General features: G+C 42.2%; 1 protein-coding gene across 6 annotated transcripts in view; it reads right to left on the minus strand.

Moving 5' to 3' along the window:
* LOC307046294 (protein jagged-2-like) overlaps positions 1–13328 on the minus strand; it is a 95197-nt gene that overhangs the window by 42147 nt on the left and 39722 nt on the right. The gene's annotated exons all lie outside the window — the stretch shown is intronic.

Consider the following 13328-nt stretch of genomic DNA (forward strand, 5'->3'; position numbering starts at 1 on the left):
ATCATTAATATTATTAAAGTACATGGATGTCAAAATAGTACTTAAGTGCAAATGTACTTAGTAACATTCCATCACTGGTGTTGTGTATAATTCACATCAATATTAGATTAGACCATTTAGTGCTGCGATACAGTTTTCTGTGGATATTCGGAGAGTAAGCGCAGAATGCCTGCACACTATGGCCTACTTCCCAGAGGAGACGCGCTCCGCCATCCCACAGCAACAAACGCACACTCTGGATTGTTTCAGGTGCAGGGCTATTTTTTTCCTTCTTTTTCACGGGCATCAGCAAACAAACCAAAATGGAGCTCGCTGTCCGTCAACTGCATGAGGCCGGACGAGCAGCTGTGAGTTCCCATGACCCAAGTGTGACTCGCAGCGACTTAGGCTGCAGGGAAGATTACAGGGGAGGCAGCAAAGTGGTGCTGGGGGAGATTAGAGACAGAGGGACGACAGAGACATGAAACAAGAAGGTAGAGGGGTAAAGTGCTTTATAGTGCTTTAAATGTGATTTTACGGTGCTTGCATTTAGTTCACAGGGGGACAGAAAAGACGCAAAGGGAGGAAAAGTCTTGACTCAGATGTGACACCGTGTTGTTACAAGTATTTGGTAGTTGCTTTAGGGTGTATTCACAACAAGCAAGTTCAGAGCTGCAATTCAAATTAGACATAATTTACTTGGCTTGCAATAAAAGAGGATAACCCACATTAAAAACATAGGGCAGGACATCAGAATCAGAAACGGGTTTATTGCCAGGTAGGTTCACACATACGAGGAATTTGACTTGATGTCATGGTGCATACATAACATGTAAAATGTGTCTGACATCATCTACAAGAGAATACCTCACAATGGAAAGTGTTATGCTCATTACAGCAGCAACTCATTTAATACATTTTCTTTTTGACAAATTGTTGATTCTTTAAAACGTCAGACGTAAAAAATAAATAAAAGAAGCCCACCAAGTTAGTGAGGGGTCTTGAGTTAAGATTGTTTTGTTAAATGCTATCATTTAACAGCTAATGCTATTCATAGTAGACAGAAATGTGCAAAAACCGTCACTGGTGGTGCCATTCATACATTTCAATGATTGCATTTTACTGTTGTTTGCTGGCATTACATTTCACGTAAGCAGCCCTAAAACATGATATAACATCTCATATGAAAGTAAACTGATCTGATGACAGTTCTGCTGTATGTGCAGCTACATTAGAGTGCAGAGTTGCAACTAGACTGATGTCTCCCTTTCCCTGTATGACTTAACAGAAACTAATCAGTGTTTAGTATTATAATAGAGACTTGAAGCAAATGATGACCTCTGACTATGAGGCAGACGATTCGAAGCCAAATGTACCTTTCTTTCCCTCAGTGAGAGACACACAGCTGGGCAGTTACATCACTACAATTATCGAGTAAATCTTATCAAATGGCTGTCAAACAGGGTGTAAGCAGGTTCTCTGTTTCCGCTCACATGATCAGGGCTGGTTAAGGGCAATGTTAAGTATCAGTCCTTTCTAACAGACCGCTCAACGTCTGGTTCAGGTGTGGAACTGAATTTTTAAACTACACTCAGATTAGATAAAATCAGTAAAAATCTAAAAACGATGACCCTCAGTCTAAAGAGGATCATGCTGTTAATACCACACTCCTCTTCATCATCTCCAGATGACACAGCAGTGATTTATGAGCAGCCATAACTCCGTAATGAGTGAATATAAGTGAACATTATCATAATCAATCTTTCCCTTTGTAATCAATTTTAAATGTCACCGCCGCTGGCTCCCAAACAGATGGGGCTGTCCCACGGCCTCAGAGCAGCCTGATTCTGGTGTGTGTGTGTGTGTGTGTGTGTCTAGAGTGTGTCCTTGTAGGACAGGAGCTGGAGTGTCATGTCCCCGCTGTCTGCATTGAGACGACCAACCTTATGAGTCGTAGTGTGTGTGCTCTTTAAGTGTGTGTGTGTGTGTGATATGGGAGGGGGGATAGTGGGAGGGTGGGGACGTGTTGGGAGACACTTGACACCGCCTAACCAATTTACAGGAGTCAGAGGGATTTGAGTTTTCATTAGGCGAGGAGAAACCGACCCACTTCTCGCCGCCTTCACCTGTTCAATGAATAAATTACAGCTCCACCACAGCAGGAACAGCCGCCAGCAGCACACCACCCTACTGAGAATACAGCGCACAGTCTGGAGCGGCTCTGTGAATTTATGATTTCTATACACACTAATTAGATGTAATCTTCAGTACTGCTACCACACACTTCTCAGAGTCATTTTACTTCCTTACTCCGAAAAACTCTTTTCGGCTTTGGTGAAGTGTCCCTGAAAACGTGCAGTGTTTTTGTTGATAGTACAACTGGTTGTAGCTACATTGGGCGGAAAACTAATATTTTCCTCATGATCTGGAGAACTACTGCACAGGAAGCACTGATTGATTAAACACAATATAAGTCACAAAAGTCAATAGTCAATTATTTCTTTAGTCACTTGACAGAAATGACCAAAAGTCGATAACACTTTAAAAAATATGTATTGTACATAATCGTCCGTTGCAGCCTGGCGTTGGCATGTCTTCATTTTTTTTTAACTGAAATTGGACACATAAGCATAGATTTTCACAAAAGTGAAGCAGGTGCATATGGTCCATGTGTGTAGGAGAGCAGTCTTAAGTTTTGGATGTCCAAACACACATCCTTGAGGAACGCTAGGACTGACGAGGACAGATTAGGGCGACTGTGGCTGTGAGGGAGTGTGGTCGTCTTTCAACCAGAAGGTTGTGGGTTTGATCCCAGCCCATGCAGTCAACATGTCGATGTATCCTTGGGCAAGATACTTAACCCTGAGTTGCTCCCGATGGCATGGCCAACATTGTGTGAATGTGTGTGAATGTTAGGTCCTAGAGTAAGGTACACTGCTCTGTATGAATGGGTGTGAATGGGTGAATGACATGTAGTATGTAAAGCGCTTTGAGGGGTCTTAAAGACTGGATAAAGCGCTATATAAGTACAGTCCATTTACCATTTAGATTACTAAAATGTTTCTCACAAGGCTCCCCTAGCAGTTAGGGCATGCTCATAATTCCCTATTTTACAAATAATCTTCATTTGGGGGTGATAAAGAGAGATATAATAATTGTTGATTTGATCAACTTACAGTATGTTTTTTTGTGTATTATTCAGTTGTGGGAAACGGAATTGTTAACAAAAATACAGTGATAGTGCCAATATAAATAACATGTATGGTTTGTCTATAATTAATAGAAGAAGAGCTGGGCGGCTGACAGCTGGCAACAAAAGAAGAACTGGAACTTCAACACTGAGAAGATCCAGTGAACACACAACTCGATCGATGAGATGCACAGTTAAAAAACTCCACAATGTGTGCTCTGCCATATGAATTTTCCACTTTAAAATGGAGTTCAAATCGAGAGGAATGTTCCTTTAATTAAAAATTCACAGCAGCATTTTTGTTAAAAAAAAAAGAAAAAGCGAAATCCCGAGACCCAATTAACAACTTTTCCCGAGTTGTGATCAGAGGGAGAAAGAAAAACAGCAGCAACACCTGTCACGTCACACCTGTTAAGTCTATTGACATGAATAAAACATGTCGCTCCAGGCAGAGAGAAGCTGAGATGGTTAATTTAGCACATTATTAACAGAACAAGCCCACCGCCCCTCCACCACCACCTCTCCTCTCTAAGGAGGCCTCACCGCAACCCCCCCCCCCCTCCAGGAGGCCTCGTTCAGACAGCAAATCTAATCAAAGCTAATCTAATCAGGTCTTTATACTGAGCTGCAGAATGGAAAATGACCCAATTCACTTTTCCCACACCAAATGCATGAAAGCTATTTCTGTCGCTCCAGGTTACGCAGGCTGCTCCAGCGACTGAGGAATTCTGGGAATTTGTCTTTTATAGTAAATCGATGCCACGTATGCTCTTTAAAAAAGGGAGAACATATCGCCTTAAATCCATTAGTTAGTCCTCTGATTCAGTCAAATACTTGGAAAGAAATATGTCTTTCAGTTCCCTTACATAAACATTATGCGTCTCTATGTTCAAATGCATTAAGGGACTACCTCCGCTTCAAATTGGATTTGTTCATTATCAAATTAAGGTGCCAAAGACTTCAAACAAAGCCTCAATAAGTCACAGCGCGTACCCAACACTGAGCTCAGTTTTCAATTATCTCCCCGTCAAATCGTCTGTAATCAGATAATGCCGCTGGGAATCTGGCGGCACTGACTCAACTTACACATACACACTGAGAATACACAGTACAGTAGAGTGTGTGTACTGCAACCACAAGCAGGGGCAGAGATGATTTGTTATCCTTTCAAACTTTACTGTATATCACAACCACATATCACTCATCACATAACACTTATAATAGAATCCAAGGCAATTATGAATGAACTGTATCCTTGAATACAGTATAAAACGTATTGTGCATTTAATCCTGGCAACTGTGCTTATGAGCAAAATTGGACCGATCAAAATCAATAAACGGTTTTAACTAGAGGATTCATTCTAAGGAAAAAAGCTAAATTTGGTATCTCTATTTGGGACTTGCGCAATACTGGGAATGTGTCAGAGACCAGTTCAAATGCTTGGCTGAAGCTATTCATGCGATAAGAGGCTGCAAACAGAGTGAAGTGGAAAAAAAAAGATTTAAGAGAGACTGAGAGAAGCGAGTCCAAGGCACACCAACCATGACCATAAAAGTCTGCAGTGACTCACTAAAGAACATTTTTACATTTTCAGAATCTTGTTAAGACTTTGACATTTCATGATTGAAAAGATTTTGATGTGTCCCAGTGTGAAGCGTGGTAGCTTTGAGTACACATGTCTAAAGAGTTACGAGGATCACAGGTGTAAAGATGCTATGTGGCACAAAGTGGTGCATCAATAAGAAGTTAAAAAAGTAGTAGTCTCTCCATAGAAACACAACAGGAACGCCAGCACAGAGCCGCTTTACCATTTGTCTGGTCACCAAAAACAAGCAGGACTTACATGGGATGCTTGAGAATGTATAACGTAGGCTCTTAGACAGCGCTAGTTTCTCAAAAGCTGTGAAATATGTGTAAATCAGGTGGATGGCACTCTCTTGGAGGTCCAGCAGGCGATACAAGAATAGCTTCAGTTGCTGACATGGATCCTAAATGTGACTATTTTGGTCTGCTAACAACTGGATGCAGCTATTTATTCAGAGCGCTGTGTGAAGCGAGGAGCCAACACCTGAAGCAGGCGTGAATACCAGATCCAGCATGTTGCACTCTGGAGAGCAGCACAAGAGAGGGCTTATGTAAACGCTCTCGAATCCACTCCTGACATTTTGCCCGGTGCAGCTGCCCTCCTCTATCTCCGCTTCTCTCTGTTTCCATCTCTCTCCTTTACCCTCTGTTTCCCCCCTCCTTCCACTCGTCGTGATAACTCAATATGTGGGCACAAAGGCAGAGGTATAAAGTCATTGTTCCCACTGAAAGGTGCGCTGACAAAAAGGTTAAGGCAGCCCTCAATTCCGCAGCGCTGGTGGGAAAGTGATATTCACGCCGTGGGAAAACCCCATCGGCTCCTTCATCATTGATCCACCTGATGTGACGAATAAACGGCCGACAGCTTACACAAATCAAACCCTTTCAAGTCGAGGCAAAGTAGAGGTATGCTTTCGTAGTTTCGTTAAAACCACGTAGGATTCATTTAAGCGTGAGCACAACAACAGGAAATACAGACATATCAGGAGAGGATTGCCGTAACCTATAAAGAAACGCTTATTCATAAAGTTTAGTTACCTAAAGATTATTTGCGAGTGACAAATCATGGTCAACTTAATCGCTTCTTCTGGAGCTTTTGACCAAATCGAAACCATTCTCATCTCATCAGCAGACTGTTATTGTTGAACTTCTCTGTACAGATGTTGCAGTTTTGAGATGTTTCTAAATTGGATATGCACAATATAATCAAAGCTGACAGAAATAACTCAAAAAATATGACCCTATTTAAAATAAAAAAGGCCATATTACCGCAGAACCTTTACTTCATAAGGAGCATTTCAGATATGTTGTGTACTGATAAGTGTGTGAGAGTGTTAGAGGGGTTTCTCCATTGAGGGGGAGGTTTGCTAACTGACAGAGATTTGGGCCCAGATGTGTTGAGAAACCCTGCTGAACCTTCAGCCAATCCCTCTGGAGAGGACCGTTAGGACAGGCTGCACGACATCCATGTTGCAGCAACATGCAGAAGAAGAAGAAGAAGACTGTACAGTACTAACACTTGTCAGGTACGGTTTGTATAAGAGTGCTCTTTTGAGTTCATGAGCATACTTTAAGAAAGCCAAATCATGAGACAGGGTATGTTCATAACAAGCGTGTCTGCAGCGAATTACTTGAACTCAGTTTAAAGAATGACAGTTGCGTAAAGAAGTCATTCTTTTTAAGAGCAGGGCACTGTGCTCTTCGATGAGATAAACATTAGAGGAGGAATAACCCAGACAGAAATCCCCTTCAAACAAGGAATTCCAATTTGGTGTGCAAGAATTACTTTGTGGAACTACCATCCAAATCAGGCCATGCATACAGTCTCCTGCATGATGGGAACAAATCTTCTCACTCCATGTAACTTTGGATCATAAGCTGGTTCACAATGTGAGCCTGAATGAGCCACATATACAAATACAACACTAGAACGTTTCCCACTCCGTTCCGGACCAAAGAAAGCACACTGTCGGTGCGATCACACCCTCAAAGCTAGCAAAACAAGCTAACAAAGCTGGAACATGGGAGCCAAGTAGTTTCTAACGCACAAAACATGTAGCTACAGGGTTTTCCCCTGGTAGGTGCTCCGAGAGGGAAAGGGGAAGATGGACAAGATAAACAAAATATATCAGGAGATAAACAAATACGGCAACAATGGAGGGTTTGGTCAGCTCTCTTTTTATTTCCCATCTTGCCCTCAGTGAGGTCCAGCTGAGCTGCATTAGCCCTGTGAACAACCCCTGGGAGTCAAGTGGGAAATTAAGCTGAGCTTGTCTCATGCTTTAATCACCACTGCTCACCTCAGTGCTCACAACGCATGCATTTCATTACCTCTGCCCCGCCTACATATCCTGTAGTGTTTCTCTCCCAATCTCTCATCCATTAAAAATGTCTTTGTTCTCTCTCTACTTCCCTACTTTAAACTATATACACAAACACATGGCAGATGATACAATATTACATCAATGCTTCTTTACTCACAATGCTTATGTCTCTTTACATTATCTGAAATAAATCAAATATCATGAAACTCATACAATTGTACATCTAATGCTTGTTAAGAGCTAGTGCACTTGCAGGATTACTTTATGTTGTGAATTTACATACATTATAACGACACATACAGTAGACCCCATTTCCACCCAGTATCAGGATGAATCAGTAAGCAGATATCTGATGTGGGTAAGGAGGAATAGGTGTTAAAACAAGGTGTTAATGCACACATTGCAATTGGATGATATCGGATGAGTGAAACCATATCCGGAGGTGGACTGTGAGTGGATCTCAGCAGGCGTAAAACACATCTAGAATGAGACTTATTCTCAAGAGACAAATGCACCTACCAAGCTAAAAGCAAAATCATCAAATCAATAAACAACGATGCTAAATACTAAATTAAAATGGATGCATCTAAGTCATAAATAGATGCATAATAAAGGTCATGTAAACAAACACACATGCATGAAACTGATCTGCACATACTGTACACACATGCACACTGTGCTTGGCAGAGATTTAATAATATACCATGGCTATGGAATAAATACTCCTTCCTGATTGGCTGGCAGGTGTCCATTGACACTGTATATGAGAACATCTTAAAACTAGAGCAAGATTAATCACGGCGTCTAAATCAGTTCTCAGTGTATGATGAACTATAGGTAACCGTAGAAACGATATTAACACTATCCACTACACTAGGTAAGAGGTCATGATATAAAGGTTGATATTAAAGGTGGGGTAGGTAATTTTGGAGAAACCAGCTCGAGTGCGCTAGAATTTGAAAATACACAACCGGAAAAAATCTGCCACTTCCTTAAAGAGCCCCTCCTCCAACACACACCAACGTGCACATGACCAATGAGGGCACGAGATGAGTTTGTGCACAGATGGAAGGCTGACAGGCAGGTAGGCCATCCAGTTACTTTAGCCGGGCCGGCTCAGATGATTGGTCGTGCTTTTTACAATACTACGGCTTCCAGAGATGACATTTTTTAATGGATTTTTTGTCAAAGCACTTCAGATATTCATTGCTATCGGGATGTTAAGAGCATTCCATGGAATATAACAAAAAGTGTATCTCGAGCCGGTTTCTCAAACTTACCTACCCCACCTTTAAGTGATTGACTGCCGAAGAAAAGCTGATTTGTTGTTTTATTTATATATGGTCACTTTATTTTCCTTGTATAGACATATACTCATATAGATGCTTAAAGTCACTAAATACATGTAGGTCAAAAGTAACCAATGACCAACAAACAATCCCAGCATAAAATGATATAAGGATAATGTGTGATAAGGTTGAATATTGGTTTATAATATCCTTGTTGAATTACAACAATAGAAAGGAAATTATTTCCAACTAAACAACAATTCACCGAGATCAATCTAATGAATATTGTTTCAACTGTTGCAATATCTCAGACTCTGCGTTGATTGTGCAAGTTACCACATGGTTGACATTAAATCAATTATATTTTGTACATCCAAGTTTTCAACCCTTATCACATGTTGAGTCAAGAATGAACTTTAATGATTACATTGACAAAGCTTTTGATTCGCCTGGATGAAGGTGAATCTGGCTTTTCATCATGTCATTTTGACTGCTGGTAAATATCATAATTGTATCAACATAATGCATATGTAAAGATCACCGTCATGGGTATCTTCATCCCCATAATGTGGGATCTATGTCCACACACAAGTAAACAAAGCTGCCACTGTACACTCATCAGTCACACATGAGAGTGAGACCAGGTCCAGCAGCGGCATCAACAATCGATCAGAGGAACAGACGGAGCGGCTAATCGCACTTTTCTACACCTCGGAACCGGGTCAGCTGACATGAGAGCAGCGACAGCGTGGGAAAGATGAGCAGGATCCGTCTGACCGCAGTTAACCCAGCAGAGAGCTTTCAAACGCCTTGTCGGGCCGTCACACACCACGTAACGGAGCCCCGCTGTGGCCTGCTGCGGGCTTTTAGGCTTATTAGTACTGACACTGAGCAGAGGGGGGGTGCAGAGGGAGCGTTCGGCGGTCTGACTTTGTTACTTAACAGAGAGAAGCATGTTCCAGATTCCCCTACATGCTGCACCAGACAAAAACCTTTGTAGTTTTAATGTTCCAAAGTCAGATTAGCATAGAGAAAAGGAGATCCTTGCACTAATCTTCAGTCTTACTACTCTGTAAGAAAGTATTTTCTGCTAACAGTGCTACGAAAGCTAAAGCCACAGCACAGCACACGCATTGAGTTACTACAATATGCACTCAAAAAGTAGATGGTAGTTGAATGCATTAGCTCTTTTGATCTAGGACAGTCCTAGACAATGACATGGACAATTCAAGAATAAGTGCACCTGCTGCAGCCCTCTGACAAGCTTTAGCTAAACTAGATATCAAACATTTACAAAGAATAGACAGATATTGATAATGAAAAAAGTTTTAGTTTTTTGTTGCAATATAATCTCTGATTACGCGAGAGGGGAGTGGACTGAGTCGTGTGCAGATTTGAGCGAGGAAGCTAACGCTAACTAGCCGGCTGTCTGCAGATTAATGCGAAGAAATGCCAAGAGCATGGGGAGAATTACTGAGCGGACTTCACAAAGCTGGATTTCATGGTTTTCCATTGTTGCAGCATCTGGTAGTGTTATTGCACAACTGTTTTGCATGTGTGAACCTGAAGAAATTAAAGAATTGTAGTCTTTTTGAATGTTGCAGGATCCCCACTGCTCCACATCATCTCTCCTACAGCTCAGCTCACCTATATCCAAGTGTGTGTTCTTCTCCTCTTTTCACCAAATTAATCAACCGTAAAGCGTCACCAAACCAAGAGTAGCTCCTGAAGGAAGCAGCCAGGGATGCACTCGGCAAATGAGCCAAACGAGCCAACGGCCGGCAGTGACGCCATCGAGGAAACCAGCGAAGAAGACTCGCCTTCATCCAACACTGCACTTTGTGATTGCTCACTGATACTTCCTCCGAGCGAGGTGATCTTCTGCTCTGTAATCATAGCCTGTTTTCCTAATGCTATTTCAATAAAACATGTATTCTAGGAGGAGGAGGAGGAGGAGGAGGAGGAGGAGGAGGAGGAGGAGGTCTCCAAACAACAGCTGTTCCACCTCTGTCCTCTCAGATCTGCCAGACTCAGGGGGGAATTCTGACAGGAGTGGGGGGCAGAGGAGAGGAAAGAAAAGAAAACCGGGCCATGAAACTGAAGGAGTACACACCCTTGATCCTTGATTTACTCACAGAGGGGTGAGGGGAGGACATGCAGCTCTAAAAATACCCCCATAAGGAGATGGGGAGGTATGGGTGAGAGGGGGAAACGGGGGAGGAAGAGGAGAAGAAGTGAATGCTTGTTTCTGCTCCACTCACTACTGTATAAAAACATCATAAGTTTCTGCATCCCTTAAAACCCACCTCCCTCGTGACCTTAACTAGGAAGCTTGATGGATTCATTTTGATTTTCAACAAGGGGTTCTGCTTCCTCTCTTCCCCATCATCCCTCGGTCAAACCCTCCCCCCCCCCATCCTCTTTTATAAAATACTAAAGACCTGCTGAACAGCCAGAGGGGTTAACATGAAGGGGAAATGATCGGCAGAGGGCAGAACAATGTCCTTCTTCTTTTTTTTTTTCTGCAGCTTATTCATGTCAGCACCAGTGGCCCAGATACCGGGGCCGACTGAGGGAGTCCACTATAGCAGCACCAGAGGCTACAGGCCACCGTCTACCACACACACACACACACACACACACACACACACACACACACACACACACACACACACACACACACACACTTAGTGGCTGTCAGCATGCCACAGTACAGTCTAAAGTGAGAGTGTGATATCCATAATTTCTCATCCTTCACAAACTTTTGATAAACCGTGCAATGAAAATACATAGGGCTCTACAATCTGCAACTTATACAACCCCTTCCGCTTTTTGTAAAGACGGGACACCTCAGGACGAGCAACAGAGAAAGGATCCCTCTTCAAGGCTCGAAGAAGCCATAGAATAAGTAAAGATGGAAAATTCTTAAAATAATAATATGATTCATTGATTCAATTAAAGTCATCCATTGAGAACAAATTGCCAACAATTCTAAGCATTCTCCAATCCAGCTCCTCAACTATGAGAAAGTGCAGCTTTTAGCTGTTTTAAATCAATGTAAATGTAATATATTTGACTCTGAGATCAGTCTGATAATGAATGGCAGATTTCCTTATTTATAGAAATGGTATAGCCTAACTGGATAATTTGTTCACAAACCACAATTTAAAGCCCACAGTATTGTGTATTAAAACTTAAATGCAGCTGTTTTGTTGTATAATGCACACGGGTCCAGACCACATACCTAACGACCAATTCAAACAACCTGTGAAAACTTTATGGCATGTTCGATTTTAAAGCATGAGGTGTGAGGACATTTTTAAAAAGCCTGCTATAGCGCGCGCACACACACACACACACACACACACACACACACACACACACACACACACACACACACACACACACACACACACACACACACACACACACACACACACACACACACACACACACACACACACACACACACACACACACACACACACACACACACACACACACACACACACACACACACACACACACACACACACACACACACACACACACACACACACACACACACACACACACACACACACACACACACACACACACACACACACACACACACACACACACACACACACACACACACACACACACACACCTCGGGTAGATAGTGGAAAATACTGACCCCACACACACCGAGTGAGACAATGGCCGAATAGCGGATAGAGCTTGAACCCTGAGAGGCGGCGAGGTAAAGGCGTCCCCCGGCCCAGATTGACCGAGGATCTTCACTTGTTTGAGTAGTTGGTGACACTGATATCCACCGCCTGTGTCACACACAACTTAGTGGTAACCCTATCCGCCTGCAGGGCCCCAACTTACTACTTCCATCTTCCCCTCCGCTGACAGCTGACCATGAGGAGTGATGAATGGAGAGGTCACGTAGCCAGCCGAGCACACAAAGCACCCGATATGTACTAGATGTACATTCTGACATGGACACACACACTGCTTCTCCAAAGCAAGAATGTCTGAAATGAGGATCAAAGTTGAATGATTGCAAGCTTGGAGCAATTGATATCAATATACAAGTACACAGTTTCATCTCCGGAGCCTGCAGAAGATTCAAGAAATACCATCCCAACTATCTCACCATCTCAACGCTGTATCTTCACTAAAGGCACTCTCTGGCAAATGTCGATCCCCACATTACAGGAGCACAAGCCAAGTCTTCAAACAGCCTATTTCATCAGAGCAACCATGAAAAGCACTCAAAATATTCAATTTACAGTAATATAAAACAGAGAAATAGGAAAAGAAATCGAGATTTGCAAATGCAAGGAGCAAGATTTGTTATGGATTTTTTCTTCATACAGTCTAAAAGTCCATGTCTCTAAATAGTTTAAGATCATTCAAATGTTTTTTCTCAAAATGATCGTCAGTATCACTTCAAATGACACAACACATGCAAAATTGTAAAAAATACTTTAAACAAGCCAGTAAATGTTTTTTTAAATCTCACTTGTTTTAAGAAGAAGTTACTTTTTATAACTAAATAAAAGCTAAACATGACTCGCACTAAGAGTGAAAGTCTCACAGAGTAACTAACTTACTAAAGTAATCACCTAAAGACTCAACAATATTGACATGTCGGTTAAAGGACTAATCACTTCAGCACAAACTATTAATGGACAGATGGTCAGTTTTGACTTTCATCCTCTGTGTAACCAGTTTGCCTCACGATGAGCAGGACTCTTGTTTGACAGCTCACTCAGCTGTTGAGGGAATCAAACCTGTGACGTTTCCTGCACAGGACTTCACTCTCACCGTTACACCTCTCTGAGATCTCTGAGTGTTACAGCAGCTTTCATAAATCTCTGATTGTCACCACTGTTTGTTTCCCACGCTTGCTCTCCAAATAAGGAGCAGGTTAGTTTGGATAAGATAACGAGTTACCTGCCACTTCT

This window comes from Notothenia rossii (genome assembly GCF_949606895.1).
Source record: "Notothenia rossii genome assembly, chromosome: 7".
Lineage (NCBI taxonomy): Eukaryota > Metazoa > Chordata > Actinopteri > Perciformes > Nototheniidae > Notothenia > Notothenia rossii.